The 19,401-nt window shown below is 38.8% G+C and overlaps 1 protein-coding gene and 1 long non-coding RNA gene across 7 annotated transcripts in view; one reads left to right on the top strand and one right to left on the bottom strand.

The window, feature by feature from the left end:
- Positions 1 to 19,401, top strand: part of FAM168A (family with sequence similarity 168 member A) — a 207,748-nt gene that overhangs the window by 152,435 nt on the left and 35,912 nt on the right. The window lies entirely within an intron of this gene.
- Positions 1,924 to 12,859, bottom strand: LOC123601192. Its single transcript, XR_006714016.1, has 2 exons — positions 11,292 to 12,859; positions 1,924 to 2,139 (listed from the first exon to the last, which is right to left on the bottom strand). It is a non-coding gene; the product is annotated as an uncharacterized LOC123601192 (long non-coding RNA).

The raw sequence follows: 19,401 nt of genomic DNA on the forward strand, positions 1-19,401 counted from the left end.
AAAACTTTGACAGCTAAACTAGTTTTCTTTCTATTCACCTTATGCTGCTTTTTAATTTCCAAGGCACTTATGTGTAAAACATCTGGCATACAGTTATGCTCTTATTAGGTAGTAAAACATTAGTAGCCATTGTTTTGTTGCTAGTCATCATTATGGGCATACCTTATTTTATTGTGCATCGCAAATAGTGCATTTTTTACAAACTGAAAGTTTGTGGCAACACTGAGACAAGCAAGTCTTGACACCATTTTCCCATTAGCATTTGCTTGTTTCACATTTCTGTGTCACATTTTGGTAATTCTTAAAATATTTCGAACCTTTCCATTACTATATTGTTATGGTGATCTGTGATCAGTGATTACAGCTTGCTGAAAGCTTAGATGATGGTTTATATTTTTTAGCCATAAACTGTTTTTAATTAAGGTTTGTACATTGTTTTTTTAGACATAATGCTATTGCACACTTAATAGACCACACTATAGTGTAAGCATTACTTTTATATGCACTGGGAAACAGAGAAGTTCGTTTGGCTCACTTCATTGCAATGTTCACTTTATTGCAGTGGTCTGGAACTGAACCTGCAGTATCTCCAAGGTGTGCGTGTATATCACCAGCACCTGGCACAGTGACTTAGTGCAGAATAGACTTACTGAATTTTGAAAGAAGGAAGGGAAGACGAGAAGAAAGAGAGAAGTTAGTAGCCCTCTGTCATGGCAAGGAGAGTCTGGGACAGGTAGCCAATGTGGAAGAGATTGTTCTTGCTTTGTAGGTGAATGAACTGAGGCCCAGAACATTTAATTTGGATAATCTATTGTGACTGGTCAACCCCTCTGTATGGACTAAATGGAATAGGGAGATTTTTCTACTTATGAGTTTTGTATAGATAGCACAGATCTTCAGAGGAAACAGACTTGGTTTATAGCAAATTTTCTTTTTTCAAACAATGATAGTTGAAGTCTGATGATTCCTTTGAGCTTCTTAGCAAGGAAGAGCTGTCCTCAAACCTCCTAATGTTAACTATGTAGTCAGCCTTGGACAGGCTCATTTTGGGTCTTGGCTTCTTTGCTAACAAAGCCAGATTTGACTTTTAAAAACAAAAATTGGGGGCGCCTGAGTGGCTCAATCGGTTGAGTGTCCAAGTTTGGCTCAGGTCATGATCTTGCGGTCTGTCAGTTTGAGCCCCGCGTCGGGCTCTGTGCTAACAGCTCAGAGCCTGGAGCCTGCTTCGGATTCTGTGTCTCCCTTTCTCTCTGCCCCTCCTCCGCTCATGCTCTGTCTCTCTCTCTCTCTCTCTCTCTCTCTCTGTCAAAAATAAATAAACATTCAAAAAAAATTTAAAAAAAAACAAAAATTGACTCACCAATGACAGATATCTTCTGAAGCTTGAAAAAACAGGGCCCACAAAACTCCTGATAATAATAAATAAGAGGTACAATACTTTACAACTTAGAAAACTTTTTACCATTTTGTAATTTCATTGAGTCCTTACAATAGTACTATGGGTAGAAATTTTTATTTTTTATTTTTTTTAATGTTTATTTTTGAGAGAGAGAGAGAGAGAGAGAGAGAGAGAGAGACAGTGTGTGAGTGGGGGAGGAGCTGAGAGAGGGAGACAGAATCTGAAGCAGGCTCCAGGCTCTGAGCTGTCAAAACACCCAGGTGCCCCTAGAAATTTTTATTAAAACATCCATTTTATAGGTGAAGACTCAGGTTAATAAATATGTGCAACTTTATGCTGTTAGTAAATTGCAGCAATGCACTTCCTATTCCACCAAGCTGTCAGGCAAAGCCTCTCTGGGTTTTGGAGAGAACACAAGAAGTGAGTGTGTCTGCCTCTGATACATAATGTGTGATGTCAACACAAAAAGCAGATGGATTAAATCTTGTCTGGGCAAGAATCATGCACTTTAAACTAATTTGCTGTTGGCTTATGACAGATTTACTTTCCTGGATCACAAAATGATTTCCCACTTCTGTAGAAAAGATCAACCTTTTCCCCCAAAGAAAGAAGTGTTGGTCGTGGTGTTGGATTATTATTTCCTTGCTCCTTCTTGGCTTCCTGTTTTCTGTAGTTGTTCATTTATTTCATGTCTTTCTAGACTGTGAGCTCTTTGAGCAGCAGTCATGTACCTTCTGTGCCTAGAACAGAGCAGGCAGTTAGTTACTCATTAAATATTCATTGGATTAAGTTATTTATCATTATGTTTATATTATAATGTTACTCTTGCTGTTGATAATTATTATAGTAATAATTACCATTAATGACTGTCAGTGCAGTGCAACTCACTTTACAGGCATTGTCTCCAATTCTCATAATAACAGTACAAGGGAGAACTGTTATCCTTATACATATGAGGGAATAAGGTTCAGCTTATTAAGTAACTTGCTGAAGGTCATGTAGCTTTTAAGTGTCACCTTAAGCGAAATATAAGTAGACTTACATTTTTTTTTGCTTTATTGTGGCAAAATATACATAAAAATTATCATTTTAGCCATTTTTAAGTGTATAATGTATTGGTATTAAGTACCTTTACAGTGTTGTGTGACCATCTCCACTATTTCCAGACTTTTTCATCATCCCAAACAGAAACTCTGTGTCCATGAAATAATAATTCCCCATTCCCCCCTCCCTCTAACCCTTGGAAACCTCTAAATCTCTGTCTCTATGAATTTGCCTATTTGAAATATTTCACATAAATGGAATCATATATTTGTCCTTTTATTTGGTTTATTTCATTTAGCACAATGTTTTCAAGGTTCATCCATGTTGTAGCTTGTATCGAGATTTCATTCCTTTTTATCACTGAATAATATTCCATATAATGTATCTGTCACATTTTGTTTATCCATCCATTTCTTTAAATCCTCTGGAATAAACTTCAGCCCAGGGAGGTTGGACCATGGCTGCAAGCCTCTGTCAGCCCCTCAGCCATCAAAGGCAAACTCGTAAACCCTGTATTTGGAGGACAAGGTCCTTCTTGCCCACCCTAGATGAAAAAACTGATACAAGGAGCTTAAATGACTTTTCCAAGGTCATAAAGGATTTCATTAGTTTTGCCAGGCTTTAAAGACCCTCCTCTGACCTCTATCTTATGCTGAATGAGGGGAAGACCTAGAATAAATAGTTTCTTTATTTTGGCTCACTTCCCTCATTCAAAAAAGTAGGAGGTTGCCTTAGGAGCTGTTAAAGGGAAAGATAAGCCAAGTGGGTGCCCCTTTCCCCTCTGGTAGAGATCTGTTCATGCCCATTTTATGTATTAGGCTTCTGGATGAGGTTTTGTTTGACAAAAAGGGTTCTGCTGCTACAGTAGGGAGCTAAATGAACTGCTCAAGATGAACTCTGACCTTCTAATTCTCTTATACACCCTGTTCTTCAAAGTGTGAGATGATCAGCTTTGTGAAGACAACACATACAGTGTGTCTTTTGTGTGTATTGCCCCTCTATTTACTCCCCACCTTAACCAGCACAGATTAAGAAGGGGAAAGACAGACATGCAAGTAGACAGTTACAGCACACTGAGATAAATGCTGTCGCAAAGGGATGTGCCATTGTGTTCCAAGAGTCTAACCTAATAAATAGATGTACAGATTGCCATGAAAACTTGGTGGGTATGTGGGAGGGGCCACAACTCTGGCAGAGGTTGTGTCAGGAAAGGCTTCTGAGAAGTCAGGCATGGAACTAGGTCTGGAAGCACGAAGAGAAGCCGAGTTCCAGGTCTGCTGCTAATGACTCAAGACGCTGGAGCAAGGCCTGCCCATCTCTCTTGCCTTGCCTTCCCTTCCCATCCAGGCTGAGGGGCTTAGATATGTTGTTTAGCAATTTGCCTTCCAGCTCTAACATTCTGGGCATTAATCTATAAATTTTTGTTAGCCTTCTTTCATTAAAACAACTGGCTAACTCATTCCCTTAAACTATTTCTTTTGCTTCTTGAACAAAATTTTCTGTGCCCCTTCTTGGAATCCCTGGTGCTGATGAAGATTTCAGAAACAGGGAAGATGCAGTCAGCTGAGAACCCTCTCCTATAGTGACTGTGCCTTCTATCATCTCAGGGCTTCTTGCCCCAGAGCTCCTGACCTTCTTGGGCAAGATCAGTAGGAAACCATGAAAGCCTTTTCATAAGTGTCCTCCTATGAAAGGTCAGATATAATCATAGTCACCACTAGGGCCCTTGTCCTGCTGATTAAGCTCATGCAATTTAATTTCATTTTCTATTAGTTACTTATGGTTCTTAGTCAATGAAAATATAATTTTGTGGCTGTGACTACAGCTGAAAATTGGTGAAATATCGATAAAGGACTTGAATTTTTGGCCATGCTACGTAGATTCTCATTGGAATGATGACTTTTGCTTAATGTAGTGGGGAGAGTCTCTGCTAGAAGTCAGAGACCTGAGTTTGACCCCTGGCTCTGTCTCTAACTGAAAACTTAAACAAATCACTTTATTTTGGAGGACCTTAGTTTCCTCCTCTATAAAGTAAGAATAATAATACCTACCTTATCTATCACTTGTTTGTAAGACTTTAAGGAGGTAATTGATCAGTAAGAGCTTTTTAAATGAGACAAAGCTAATTAGGAGTGAGCTGCTGGGTCCATGATTGTTCTTATCCTGGGGGTTAACTCCTTGGGCAGACTGAGGCCAGGGAGGCCTGGAGGTTGATGAGACTAGCTACTTTACTGGTGCTGAAATTCTTTTTTGAAGGGAACTCCCTGGCGTATGGGGGCAAAATTGGCCTGCTTCCTGGGAGTTCTACTTCCCAAGGAATCACAGGGTTTCTGGGGAGCAACTGGAAAAGTCCAGAGCTTGGAAAAAAGGGATACCTGGGTAGAGAGGACACCTTTATCTACCCTAGACACTACAGAGTAAGTTGGTTTCTCCTGTGGAAGGATTAGTAATAACTAACAGCTATCTATTATTACCAATAATGGTTGCTGTTTGTTGGTCATCCATTATTGGCCATGCACAGTATTTTGGAAACTTTCCTACCCAAGTGTACTTGACATCAGAGAACAAATTCATCTCTGAATCAGTGGGGGAATATAGCCCAGAGCGGATCTCCAAGGTTAAAAATTACTTGAAGCCCCTGCATTATCTTCAAACTGCATAAGAATTTTGTCTTAAGTCACCATTATATAGTCATAGTTGTTTTCTGTACAACAGATAATTTAAATTGTTTACCCTCTGGTATAATTACCTTACCAAGAAAGTACACTATATTTGCTCATTTACCCTTTAGTATACTGTTGAGTACCCACAGGGGTTCCTGTGCCCAGTTTGAGAACTGTATCATCATTATTTTAGTTAACCTTTATTTTCCAAAGTTTTTATTGATATAGACACAAGTTAAGGAAGATGGAAAGACTTGTCCCTATCACAGAGTAGTGGAGCCAGAATCAAGTCTAAGTTTGGATATTCCATTCTCTTAATCACTGAGTTACTTGTCTATATTATTTACTGCCTTAGAATTGTTTATATTTCTGGAACACTTATTCCTCTCATAGGCAATTACTGTGTCCTCAGTGCTTAACATAGTGCCTAATTCAAAGTAAACTCTTGGGGCACCTGGGTGACTCAGTTAAGTGTCCAGCTTTGGCCAGATCATGATCTCGCAGTAGGCAGGTTCGAGCCCTGCGTCAAGCTCTGTGCTAACAGCTCGGAGCCTGGTACCTGCTTTAAATTCTTTGTCTCCCTCTCTCTGCCCCCCTGCCCCGAATCATGCTCTGTCTCTCTCTCTCTCTCTCAAAAATAAATAAATGTTTAAAAAATTAAAAAAAAAAAGGACAAAGTAAACTGTTGATTGGTTGAATGATTAAATGGCAAATGATCAAGCCTCTAATAATGAAGCCTTTTCAGAGGTCCATAAGTATCTGGCAAATTGACCTCAGAGTTTAGAATAAATGTTTTTCTCTTAACTCTTCTCTAAACCAGTGAGGCACAGTTAGCTCTAAGCCAGTACTTCCACACAGAAAATGATGGTATTTGTAGAGAACTCTGGATAAACAGACAAGGCCACGAGGGTGTTCCTGTGCCCTACTTCCTTCCCAGACACCCTATGTGCTTAAGGAATCAGTGTCTCAATTCACCTGTAACCCATTGACAGCTCCTGAGCTACCATGAATGGTATCTAAGAATTATCTGGTTTTTATTTGTCTTACCATTTCCCCAGTATACACTCATACACATCCTATCTGTTCCATCTTTGTACCTATCCATCCCTCATCATTGCTATCATGAACACAGTTGTGTTGTGGAAAAAGGCTGAGAGTTTGGACCAAATTGTGGCTTTCCAAAGTCTCTGTGACCTCTGTGGCTTCTAAGTATAGTCCCAGGTGTAGGAATTGGTTAGAGATGAGAACTGTTAGGCCCTACCCCAGACCTCTGGAATCAGAAACTCAGGAGGTAGTTCCCAGCAAGCTATTTTCACAAGCTCCCTAAATGATTCTGATGCTCCTATCTGCCATCTAGTAACTGTTCAATAAATGACATTCTCTTCTCTCCCAGTTCTTTGAGGTTATCTAGAAATCTTGCCATCATTAATTCCATAATTTCTCTGAGAAATGCCCTTTGAGTTCCAAACAGCTTTAGAACAGAGATCATGTGTCATCTGTGACAGGGGTGGCTGGCCCCTTCTCAGACAGATTGGGAGGTCTATGAACAGGCAGTCTAAACCCTGGATATGGGAATAGAAACTACAGCTTCCAGCATGATAGCCAGCAATCGTATCTTTTTCCCTGCACATGTTAGGAAAACTAAATAATTGGCCCCTAAAATTGGCTTTAAAAGGACTCATGTTGGGTGAGGTCAAAAGTGTGATTACTTGAAAATTGCTCTGCTGGTGGGGAAGGTACTTGAATTTAAGTGTCTAAATCAGATTTTTGCTATTACTGCTCTCAGCAGGAAAAGAGGCAGAAAAATCAATAGTCCGTGGTTTTGTTTAAGCTACAAAACCACACTTCTTGCCTCCAAAGGTCTCTGGCTTCCAAAGATTTCGTCTTTCACTGTCACCACAGGTGCTGTCACGATTGTAAGTTTATGCTGAGTTCCTTGAACTCTGTCCTCTTATGTGTGCATGGTAGGAGGCCTGGAAGCTTTGTGGTACCATGAGATAGGTAGGTATGAGCATCCAAGACCTGGCTCCAGACCTTCCTTCCCTTTTCCCTCCTTAGGGTAGACCCTGAGCTGGGAGAATTGAATTCAGAAATGCAGACAAGAGGGCTGGACACAGTGTCCAAAGGGGTGGCCTCTTCCTGAGCAGCTACATTATGATTTTAGGTTACTGGCAATCCTTGAGTTTCCAGAGGAGCTTGGAACTTTGAAGAAGAATGCTGAATGACTGATATTATTTTAATCATTTCATCATTTGAGTACCCATTCCCTAAGAAGTCCAATAGCTTAATGGTTAAGGCTGCCTATTTTTGAGTCTTAGCTCCATCATTTGATTACTTTATATCACTTATACAAAGCATAAGTGCCTGAAGTATAAATACCTGAAGATGCTACTGGAAAACTTGACTATTTGTAGCTTAAACAAAGTATATTTTTCTTACATAAAAAAAAGTCTGGAGGTCAGTGACTGATGGCATTGATTTATTAGGTCAGTGATTTCAGGACCAGTATTCTGTGACTCTTTTGGCTTTCCTCTTTTTTTTTTTTTTTTTTTAAGTTTATTTATTTATTTTGAGGGAGAGAGCAAACAGGGTAGGGGAAGAGAGAGAGAAGGAAGAGAGAGAATCCCGAGCAGGCTCCTCATTGTCAGCACAGTGACCAGTGCAGGCTTGAACCCACGAACTGTGAGATCATGACCCAAACTGAAATCAAGAGTGGGAGTTTTAGCACTTTTTTGCACCTGTTGGCTTTCCCCTTTTGATCTAAGATGGCTGCTATAGCTGTAAGTATCATGTCTGTGATTGAGGGAGGAAAAAGGGAGTATAGAGGAACATCAGTAATGTTTGTCCTTTTACTAAGAAAGCAAAGGCTTTCCCACAATTCTCTCAGGAGATTTCTGTGTAGATCTCGTTGGTCAGAATTGGGCCACTTGGCTAATTCTAAGTTCTGGGAAGGCTGGAAAAATGAGTTTTTAGCTTTGCCAGCCTGAATAGTCAAAGAGCAGAGGGGGCTGGGAATGAGCATTGGGTTAGCTCACCCACGGTCTACCACAGTGGCCTCAGCAAGTAAATGGCTTCCTTGGCTGGTTTCCTCATCTATAAAATAAAGATAGTAGTAGAACCTACCTTATGAAGGAGCTGTGAGGGTTAAATGACATCAGTGTAAAGTGCTTAGCATAATACTTGACACATAATAAGTAATAATATTGTTTTATTACTAATATTATTTCAGCTTCATAAAGTAATTGTTATTATCCCATTTTACATAAGAGGAGGCTGAAGCTCTGTAAGTGGAAGTAATAACGTGCCAGAATTCAGAGTCTGAAATGGCAAAACTGGTTTAGAGCCTATATCTGAATCTAAATTCCACACTTCCTTTTTCTGCACTGCGAGTTGAATCAGCAGGGAAATGGAGGTTGTTGGATGAGTCTGCCTTGGCACACCCAGGGCACTAGCCACACACTTGGTGAATAGAGTGTGAAGGCAACTGAAAAAAATAGATTTGGACAGTGAGAGCCCCAGCAGAAACCCCTGTCGGTGACATATAAGGACAAAGAGAACCACAACTTAGGGAGTTATCACAGGACTGATACTAGATCCACCAGACTGGGGGATGAGAATTTGAGAAAACCAATTTGGAAATATAATTTGATAAGAACTGTAAGAAAAGCCAGTTGTGGGGGGTAGTCAGAAGGGGCCCCTACTCTAGCCTCAAGGGAGGAAGGTCAAGGCAGACTTTCTGGAGAATGAAATAAGGTGAAGGGCAAGGGAAGGACAATCAAGCATTGAAGACATCCTGAACAGTGACCTAGAAGCAGAACAATCAAATGGAGTATGCTAGAACAGCTTTGGGTTTGGTGTTGGTAAAGTGTAAAATGCCAGGCCAGAATTGCCATGAGGGGAAATGGGACATCTAGATGGATAGAAGACTTGGAGGGTTATTATGCCATGCTAAGAACTTTGCAACTTTATCCATAGCAATATCTTTATCCTTTTTTGGATATTTGTTTGGAACTTTTATTCTTGGCCACCAGAATGGTTTAGGCATGATGGATAGATTGGCATTTTCTTTTTCTTTTTTTTTTTCTTTCAACGTTTATTTATTTTTGGGACAGAGAGAGACAGAGCATGAATGGGGGAGGGGCAGAGAGAGAGGGAGACACAGAATCGGAAACAGGCTCCAGGCTCTGAGCCATCAGCCCAGAGCCCGACGCGGGGCTCGAACTCACAGACCGCGAGATCGTGACCTGGCTGAAGTCGGACGCTTAACCGACTGCGCCACCCAGGCGCCCCTAGAGTGGCATTTTCAAAAGATCTCTCTGGATATGTGCAGAGAATGGATTAGAGGGAGAGAAAATGGAGGTTAGAACACAAGTTAGGAGCTCTTTAAAGAGGTCAGTCGAGAGACCTGAACTAAGGGTGGTATTTAGGATGGACAGGAAAAGACACTCTTGAGACATTTTTAGAGAGAACGCTATCTGGCATACAGTAGACAGCATTTGTGGAATATGAATTAATAATTTAGGACTTGATACTGGATTCGGGAAGTAAGGGAGAAGGAAGAATCAGGCTTCCTCTGACTTAGGTGACAGGTTGCATGGTTATGCCTTTCACTGAGTTCTCCGGAGTACCAGGGCTAGCATATGTCTGGGAGCTTTCCTTGTAATTTCTCAGGTAATTTCCTCATAACCCTTTGGGAATCCCCCTTTTTCCTAGTGCTGGGACTTCTAAACCCAATACGTGTTGGTAATGATGGGGCAAGATAATGCTATTCCCGTTCTACAGATTTGGAACCTGAGGTGCAGAGTAGTTAAGTAACTTGCCGAGGTACTCAGTTAGCTTACAGCATGTTGCCTGTTAGAGCATATTGCCTTTATGTGAGACTCTTGAACTTCCCATTGTAATTTCAACTGATTATAGGCCATAATAAAATAAGCAATAAAATTCAGAAGATTAGATTGATCTAATTACTCAGCTGTTAAAATGAGGCCATGATTAATCATAATTCAATGCACCTTCTAATTCAATCCAATAGTGTACAATATCATTTGCATTATACAAAGAAAGGTCTACTGATGCCTCTTTAGTGTTAAAAGGAAGAAATAAAATAACTCATAAAAATAGAATCCACTATTCCTTTACCCTTATTCTTCTTTATTAGATAGATCTGGTGTCAGTCTTGTCACTTACATAACTGTGAACCTCAGTTTTCTTCTCTGTAAAATAGGGGAGATTTTCATTTAACAGTAGCTGTTGTTATTTTGCAGACACAGAAATGGAGATTCAGAATTTGATAAGGATTATAAGGGTCTTACCCGGGTCACACAGTACTTTAGTGGCAGCTCTAAACAAAAAATATGTTGAAATGGAAGCATTTTGGGGGGAATCTTTGAAGACATGTTCCATATTCCAGCTTATTTGAAAACCCACTCCTGGTGTGCATGTCATACCATCTTCTACCTTCTTCCTTTAGGACCTCACTAGTGAGCTCATAAGTCTCTAGGAACAGCAGTCTTAAATTTGTAGAGCCCAAAAAGAGTTTTTAGGACATTTTTACATAAAGCTGGAAAATACAAGTATCTGAATTCTAGTCCTGGCTCTGCCTGAAGGATGAGTAGCAGTTATTTGGAACAGATGAAATATCTAACCAATAGGAGATTAATGGAACCTACCTAAGTGCCCATTAATATAAACATTTTGTGGTTTCTGTTGTTATTTTTCTTTATTTCCAAAACAATGTGCTCATTTTAGAAAACTCAGGAAATACTGAATATGAGAAAAAAAAAATCCATAGTTCATCTGATCCAGAGACCATCACTGTTAACACTTTGGTATATCTTTTTTTTTCTTAGAACTTGTAAAATAAGCACACATACACATTATTTTTCAATAAAAATGAGATTATATGCTGCGCACTGTCCTGTAACACCTTAATTTATTTAAGGAAGTTTGAGTTGTTGGGTTATTTAGATTTGTCTCATAATGCCCTGTTGACAGACATTTAGGTTTCTTTAACTCTCACTATTAACCAGTAGCACAAAGCAGAAATAATAGACTGAAAATGAATGAGAAAAATGCAAAAATGTGGGGATACTTTCATTTATAAATTTTTTTAAAGAGACAAAAATGCTTTATAATGTATAAAAGATTGTAAGTATACATAAACACAACAGTACACAAAAAATTACCTATATTCAAAGCATAGTGACTGGTTCGATGTTTGCATAAAGAGCCACACTGTTTAGGTAGGATCTTGCTTTTGTCCAGTTTGTGTTTGGCCAAGCAATAATAGGTTTAATCACCAGGAGTCATGTAAGGGGGAGGGAAAGGCAGGAGGTAAGGGACATGATTGAGGATCTAGAAGATTTTCATTAAATAAGACCATTTAGGGAACTTTTAATGAAAGGGATAGGGGTGGGGACTAACATTTATTGAAGTACTTACTACTCTGTACCAAGTTTTGTGCTAGGTATTTTGCATGCTAAGTCTTAATTTTCTACCCTGTAGTATATTATAGCCCTGTGTTCTTGAGGCTCAGGTAAAGAGACTTGCCTATGATTTCATGTCTGGTTAGTGGTACACTGGACTTTTGAGTCCACATTTGCCTGCCTTCAGAGCACCTGTTCTTCCTGCTGGACTATGATGGCTCCCATAAGAGAGCCAGAGCAGGAGATTCTTTCTCCCGATTCTCAGAAGGAATGAGTCCTTTCCAAAAAAAAATTCCTTGGATCCTCTTACCTCCTTAGGCTGTCATCTCCTCTCTTTTCCTTTACTGTCAACATCTTTACTCACTTTTCAACACAGCCTGCTGTTCTGATGCCTTCATTAAATCTGCTGTATATAAAATAAAAAGGCAGATATTGCCATACTGGATTTAAAAAAAAATCAGGATCCAACTGTATACGGTCTATAGGAGATACCACTGTAGATTCAAAGATACAAAAATGCTGAAAGTAAAAGAATGGAAAAAGATAATGTAATAGCAACCATAAGAAAGCTAGAATGGTTATACTAATATCAGACAGAATAGACTTTAAAACAACCCCCCCCAAAAATGTTACTGGAGATAAAAAGGGATATTTTATAATGATAAAGGGTCAACCCAGCCTGAAGATGTAATGGTTATATATGCGCCTAACAATAGAGCCCCAAAATACACAAAACAGAAGGTAACAGAAATGAGGAGCAAAAGAGATAATTCAGCCGTTATAGTTGGAAACTTCAGTACCTCACTTTCTTTGACCACTGCATCCTGCTGACTTCCAGTACCTCACTTTCAATAATAGATAGAACAACCAGACACAAGATCAACAAAGAAATGGAAAACTTGAACAACATTGTATACCAACCATATCTAACCAGTATCTGTAGGACAGTCCAACAGTAGAATATAATTCTTCTCAAGTACACGTGAAACATTCAGGATAGACCATATGCTGAGCCATAAAACAACTCTCAATACATTTAAAGTATTGAACTCATACAGAATATGTTCTCTAACCACAATGGAGTGAAACTAGACATTAAAAATAGAAGAAATTTAAGAAATTCACAATTATGTGAAGATTAACACACTCCTAAATAACAAGTGGGTCAAAGAAGAAATCATGAGGGAAATTAGAAAATACTTGGAATGAATTAAACACAGCACACCAGAATTTATGGGGTGTAGTTAAAGTGGTACTTAGAAGGAAATTTATAGCTGTAAATGCTTGCATTAAAAACAAATAATTAATTTACCCTAACATATTGGGGGAAAAAAGAGCAAACTAAACCTAAAATAAGGGAAAGGAAGGAAATAATAAGGATTAGAGCAGAAATAAAAGAAATTTAAAAGTAGAAAAACAAAGGTGTCTGGGTGGCTCCGTTGGTTAAGTGTCGACTTCTGAGTTGGCTCAGGTCATGATCTCAGGATCATGAGATTGAGCTCCGTGTGTTGGGCTCTGCGCTGGGCAGATTCTCTCTCTCCCTCTTCCCCTCTCCTGCTCTCTTGCACATGCTGTCTCTCTCTTTCAAAAGAAAAGGAAAGGAAAAGAGAAACGGAAAGGGGAAAAGGAAAGAGGGGAGGGAGGGAGGAAATAGAAAAAAAAATCAATAAACTGAAAGTTTATTGTTTTTCAGCAGATCGACAAAGTTGGCAAACTTTTTTTTTTTTTTAATTTTTTTTTTCAACGTTTATTTATTTTTGGGACAGAGAGAGACAGAACATGAACGGGGGAGGTGCAGAGAGAGAGGGAGACACAGAATCGGAAACAGGCTCCAGGCTCCGAGCCATCAGCCCAGAGCCTGACGCGGGGCTCGAACTCACAGACCGCGAGATCGTGACCTGGCTGAAGTCGGACGCTTAACCGACTACGCCACCCAGGCGCCCCAAGTTGGCAAACTTTTATCTAGACTGATCAAGAACAAAAGGGAGAAGACTCAAATTACTAAAATCTGGAATGATACAGGAGACTTAACTCCTGACTTTACAAAAATAAGGATTATAAGGGAATACTATGGACAGTTGTACGCCAACAAATTAGATACCTAGGTGAAATGGACATATTACTAGAAATACACAAACTATCAATGCTGATTTATGAAGAAATAGAAAATCTGAATGGACTTAATAACAAGTAAGTGGAATTAGTAATAAAAAAAAAAAAAATTCCCCCAGAGGAAAGCCCAGAACCAGATAGTTACACTGGTGAGTTCTGACAAACATTTAAACAAGAATTAACACTAACTGTCCACAAACTTTCAAAAATAGAACACTTTCTAATTCCTGTGAGACTAGTTTGTGTTGTCTTGATACCAAAACCAGACAAAGACATCACCAAAAACTATAGAACCAGTATCCCATTTGAATATAAATGCAGAAGTCCTCAACAAATACTACCAAAATGAGTCCAATAAGTTATAGAAAGAATTACATTATACACTGTGACCAAGTGGGATTTATCCCAGGGGTGCAAGATCCATTCAGCATAGGAAAATCAATCAGTGCAGTGCATCATATTAAAAGGTTAAATGACAAAACCCACATAATCTCAGTAGACACAGAAAAAGCGTTTGCCAAACTCCAGTACCCTTTAATGATTAAAAAAACAAAACAAAACAAAGAACCGGCCCAACAAATTAGGAATAGAAGGGAACTTCCTCAGTCTGACAAAGGACATTTATGCAAAACCCATGGCTATTACTACACTTAGTTTTAAAAGACTGAATGCTTTTCTTCTGACACTGAGAATAAGACAAGGATGTGCAGTCTTACCCTTTCTATTGAACACTGTATTGGAGGATCTAACTAGGGCAACGGGGTAAGAAAATGAAATGAAAAGTAAAAGTATTTGTATTTGCAGATGACGCAATTTTGCATGTACAAAATTCTGAGGAACCCACAAACTGATAGAACTGATAAATGAGTTCAGCGAGGTTATAGGATACAGGATCAATATATAAAAATCAGTTGTATTTCTATAGTTGTAATAACCCAAAAATAAAATTAAGAAAACCATTCCATGTACAGCATTATGAATTTATAGCAAATGAATTGAATAAAAGTACTTAGGGATAAATTTAACAAAAGAAGTGGAAAACTTATACTTTGAAAAGTCTAACATGTTGAAAGAAATTAGGATCTAAATACATGGAAAAACATCCCATGTTCATGGATTGAAAGACTTAATATTTTTTAAGATGGTAATAGTTCCTAAATTGATCTACAGATTCAAAATAAACCCTATCAAAATTCTAGCTGGTTTGTTTGCAGATTTTGACAAGATGTTAATAAAATTCATGTGGAAATTCAAAGGACTCATATTAGCCAAAACAATCTTGAAAAAGAACAAAGTTGGAGGACCCACACTTCCCAATTTCAAAGCTTATTAGAAAGCTACGATAATAAATGTGGATTTATTGTGATTTTTGCCACAATGTGATTTTTTCATAGGGGTAGACATATGCATCAGTGGAATAGAATTGAGTATCCAGAAGCCAGCTGTCACATTTATGGTCAATTTTCAACAAGCATACCAAAAACAATTCAATAGAGAAAGAATAATCATTTCAACAAATGGTGCTGGGACACTGTATATCCACATATGAAAGAATGAAGTACTTCACATGATATGCAAATATTAACTTAAAATGGATCCAAAGCCCTAAATATAAGAGCTAATACTATAAAACTTATACAGGAGAGCTTGGAGGTAAATCTTTGTGAGCTTAAGATTTGGCAGTGGTTTCTTAACTATGTAACACCAATAGCACAAACAGCCAAAAGAAAAAAAATAGATAAATTGGAATTCATCAAAAGTAAAAAGTTTTGGGGGCACCTGGGTGGCTCAGTCGGTTAGGCATCCAGCTCTTGATTTTGGCTCAGGTTATAATCTCACAGTTCATGAGAACGAGCCCTGCATCAGGCTCTGTGCTGACAGCTCTGTGCTTGGGATTCTCTCTCTCCCTCTCTCTCTGCTCCTGCCCCTCCCTTGCTTGTGTGCACTCTTCTCTCAAAATAAACATTTAAAAAATAAGTTTAAAAAAATAATAAAAGTAATTTTTTTAAAAAGGGGGAAAACTTTTGTGTTTCAAAGGACATTCAAGAAAGCAAAAAGACAGCCTACAGAATGGGGTAAAATATTTGCAGATCATCTGTCTGATAAGACATCTAGTTCTAGATTGCATCTAGAATATATCAAGAACTCTTAACAACTCAATAATAAAAAGACAACCCAATTAAGAAATATGCAAAGAACCTGAATAGATAGTTCTTCAAAGAAGATATACAGATGGCTAATAAACACGTGAAACAGTTCCTACATAATTATCAGGGAATTGCAAATCAAAACCACAATCAGATAGCACTTTACACCCCTAGGATGGCTGTAATCAAAAAGTCAGGTAATAACAAGTGTTGACAAGGATGTGGAGAAAGTGAAAACTCATACTGCTGGTGGGAATGTAAAAAATGGTGTAGCCACTTTAGAAAACAGTCTTGTCAGTCCTCAGATGGGTTCCTGTCTCTGACTGTGCTTATATTGTTCTTTTGGTTTTATTTTATTTGGATGTCATTCCTCTTATCTTTGCCTGCCAGAATCCTGCCACCTCACAAGACCCACCTCAAAAATGCAGTTTCCCAATTGCTAGGTTGTGTATCTTTATCTGGTATTGCCAAATTGCCCTTCAGAATGCTTTCACTGATTCCCATGGTTTTAGATCCTTCCCAACACTTGCTATTGTGAGACTTTAAAATTTTTGTCACTCTGATAGGTGTGAAATGATATTTTATTCCATGTATTCACATTTTGCTGATTACTAGTATGATTGAACATCTTTTCCCTTTCTCCTCCTTTTCCCTAGTCGTTTTGAGTGATTTCTTCTGTGAATACTGTGATTAGATGTTATTGACTTATTTTCATTTCCTTGTTGATTAAATATGAGTTTTTTACTCTGGATACATTTGTTACAAATATTTTTTCTCTGTACTTGTTTTTTAACTTTGTTTAAATTTTAGTGAGTTAAATTTATCAACCTTTTGTGGTTTTTCTTTTTGATTTCATCTAAGAAATACTTTCTAATCCCAAGTTCAAACTATACTCTCCTATTTTCCCTAATAGTTTTAAGTGTTTTTGTTGTTGTTGTTGTTGTTTTAATATTTAAGTTTTTGGTCTTTCTGGAATTGGAGAAGTATGAGATGGGGATCAAATTTTTTCTTCACATGGAAAAAGCAAGTATTCTATGTTTTACTGAATTTAAACAAGATCTTCCCTTTCCAGATCTCTTAAAACAGCATAATAGAATAAAAAAATGAATTGACATGGGAGGAAAATGAATTTATGGACTAAATCATCAATTTGCAAAATTTCATCTTGCTCTTTTATTTCTTTTTAGAAAATAAGTACAGGGAGGGTGGGAATCACTCACCAAACAATCTGTAAAGTATTGAGACCTCCCTTCATACATGCCAAAAAAAAAAAAAAAAAAAAAAAAAGGCAGCAGCACACTCCTGGAGTGGAGATTGAGACAGAATAGGCCATCTGCTTTCCATTAAAATTTCTCCCATACCCCATGCTGACAGGGAGGGAGCTTTGGAGATACTGTTAGATTTGTAAAAGAATTTTTTTTCCCTTCAGAAACAGCACACACTTGGCCTTATGTACTTACCTAAGGAACAATTTTATTATTAGTTTTAACAATCTATTCTTTCTCTCTCTCTCTCTCTCTCTCTCTCTCTCTCCACCCCCCCCCCGCCTCTATATATATAATTTATTGTCAAATTGGTTTCCATACAACACCCAGTGCTCATCCCAACAGGTGCCCTCCTCAATGCCCATCACCCACTTTCCCCACCCCCCCCCCTTCAACCCTCAGTTTGTTCTCAGTATTTAAGAGTCTCTTATGGTTTGCCTCCTTCCCTCTCTGTAACTTTTTTTCCCCCCTTCCTCTCCCCCCTGGTCTTCTGTTAAGTTTCTCAGGATCCACCTATGAGTGAAAACATATGGTATGTCTTTCTCTGCCTGACTTATTTCACTTAGCATAATACTCTCCAGTTCCATCCATGTTGCTGCAAATGGCCAGATTTCATTCTTTCTCATTGCCAAGTAGTATTCCATTGTATATATAAACCACATCAAAAAAAACCACATCTTTTTCCATTCATCAGTTGATGGACATTTAGGTTCTTTCCATAATTTGGCTATTTAACAACCTATTTTCTTATCTTTTTTCATTGATGATACTGCTTTTGCACTAAAGGCATGCCATGTTAAACCTGCTCTGGCTTTAGCAGCCTTCTTCTAGGGCTCATCCAGGATGAATGACCCACACAGGTTACTGGCTTTTTAACTAGAGGGTAAGTCCTCCCTGGAGATGCAACACAGGTCAGAGCACAATTGATTACTGGATATTTCTCAGAGGGAGTTGCCTTGCCCTAAACTGGGAAGAACAGTGCCTTACTTACCACCCTTAAAATTCCATGGGGCTCACTAGTGGGAGTCTGGGTGGGTAGGCCTTGCCAGTGTTTAGGCTACCTCAAATTCAAGTCTGGTGGGCAGGTCCAGAGCTAGCCCTGTAGAACCGCTGTCCGTGTAGACTGACCTGCAGTCTCACCAGGATAGCACTCTAAGCAGCCAGGCCTCCCAGCTAGGAAGAAAATCAGATTCAGGCTGTTTTCTGGAGCCAAGAGATTCAAGAGCCCATTTGATTTATTTTCTTTCCTTCTGCCTATTAAAAGAAGCAACAAAAAGCCTATAAAACTTGAAGTTAGAATGTTTCCCATCTTGCTTTGTAGCCTTTTGCCTCACAGCAGGAAAAGTGAGGTTTTGCTATAAGGATGGTATTTTGTAGGCTGTGTCTCCTAAACATCTTTGTTGTTGCCCATTTTCCTCTTTATCCCATCGCTACTGTTTTAGCTTTGCCTTTGGGCAATTGCAGTAACTTCCTATCTGGTCCTTCCCTCTGATCTCACCCACTCTGAACCTGTTTACAGTTGCTGCTGGAGTAGGCAAAACACAAATCTGAAACTCTTGGTTCAGAATCCTCCAGTGGATTCTTATTATTGAGTGATAAATTCTTTCCCTAAGCCTGGCATTCAGATCCCTTCACAATCTGTTCTCAGTCTACCTTCTTATCTTCATTTCTTGTTGCTTTTCCCTACACACTATAAACTCTAACTGTACTAAACCATTTGCCGTTTCCCTAGTGTGGCATACGTTTTCATGCCATCGTGCATGAAGGGAGTATCTATTTCTTTGTCCCCACTCCTTCACACCTCTGACAAACTGCTCCCACTCATTGTTCAAGGCCAATCAAATGTTCCTTCTTCTAACAAGCCATTCCCAGCTTTCCCAGACCTGTTCTTCACTCCTTCCTCCGCATTCTGGTAACACTCCGACATTCTCTCATTATATGTCATATAGATTACCTGTAGATTAATATAAGTAGCTATATTATTTCCCTATTAAACTTTAAGTTCCTCTGTAAGGAACCTTACATCCTGTTAGCACAGAGTAAGCGTTTGGTAGATATTAACTATGCTGATGGATAATGATGAAGAAATCTGGATTAAGTTACTTTCAGCCTTCACTGACTGCACATCACCAGCATCTTAATATGTCAATTAATTTTTTTTCAAAAATTTTTAATGTTTTATTTACTTTTGAGAGAGAGAGAGAGAGAGAGATGGAGTACAAGTGGGGGGGGGGGGGCAGAGAGAGAGGGAAACCCAGAATCTGAAGCAAGCTCCAGGCTCTGAGCTGTCAGCTGTTCTCTCTCGTGAACTGTGAGATCATGACCTGAGCTGAAGTCAGATGTTTA

The sequence above is a fragment of the Leopardus geoffroyi genome, chromosome D1 (genome assembly GCF_018350155.1).
Source record: "Leopardus geoffroyi isolate Oge1 chromosome D1, O.geoffroyi_Oge1_pat1.0, whole genome shotgun sequence".
Taxonomy (NCBI): Eukaryota; Metazoa; Chordata; class Mammalia; order Carnivora; family Felidae; genus Leopardus; species Leopardus geoffroyi.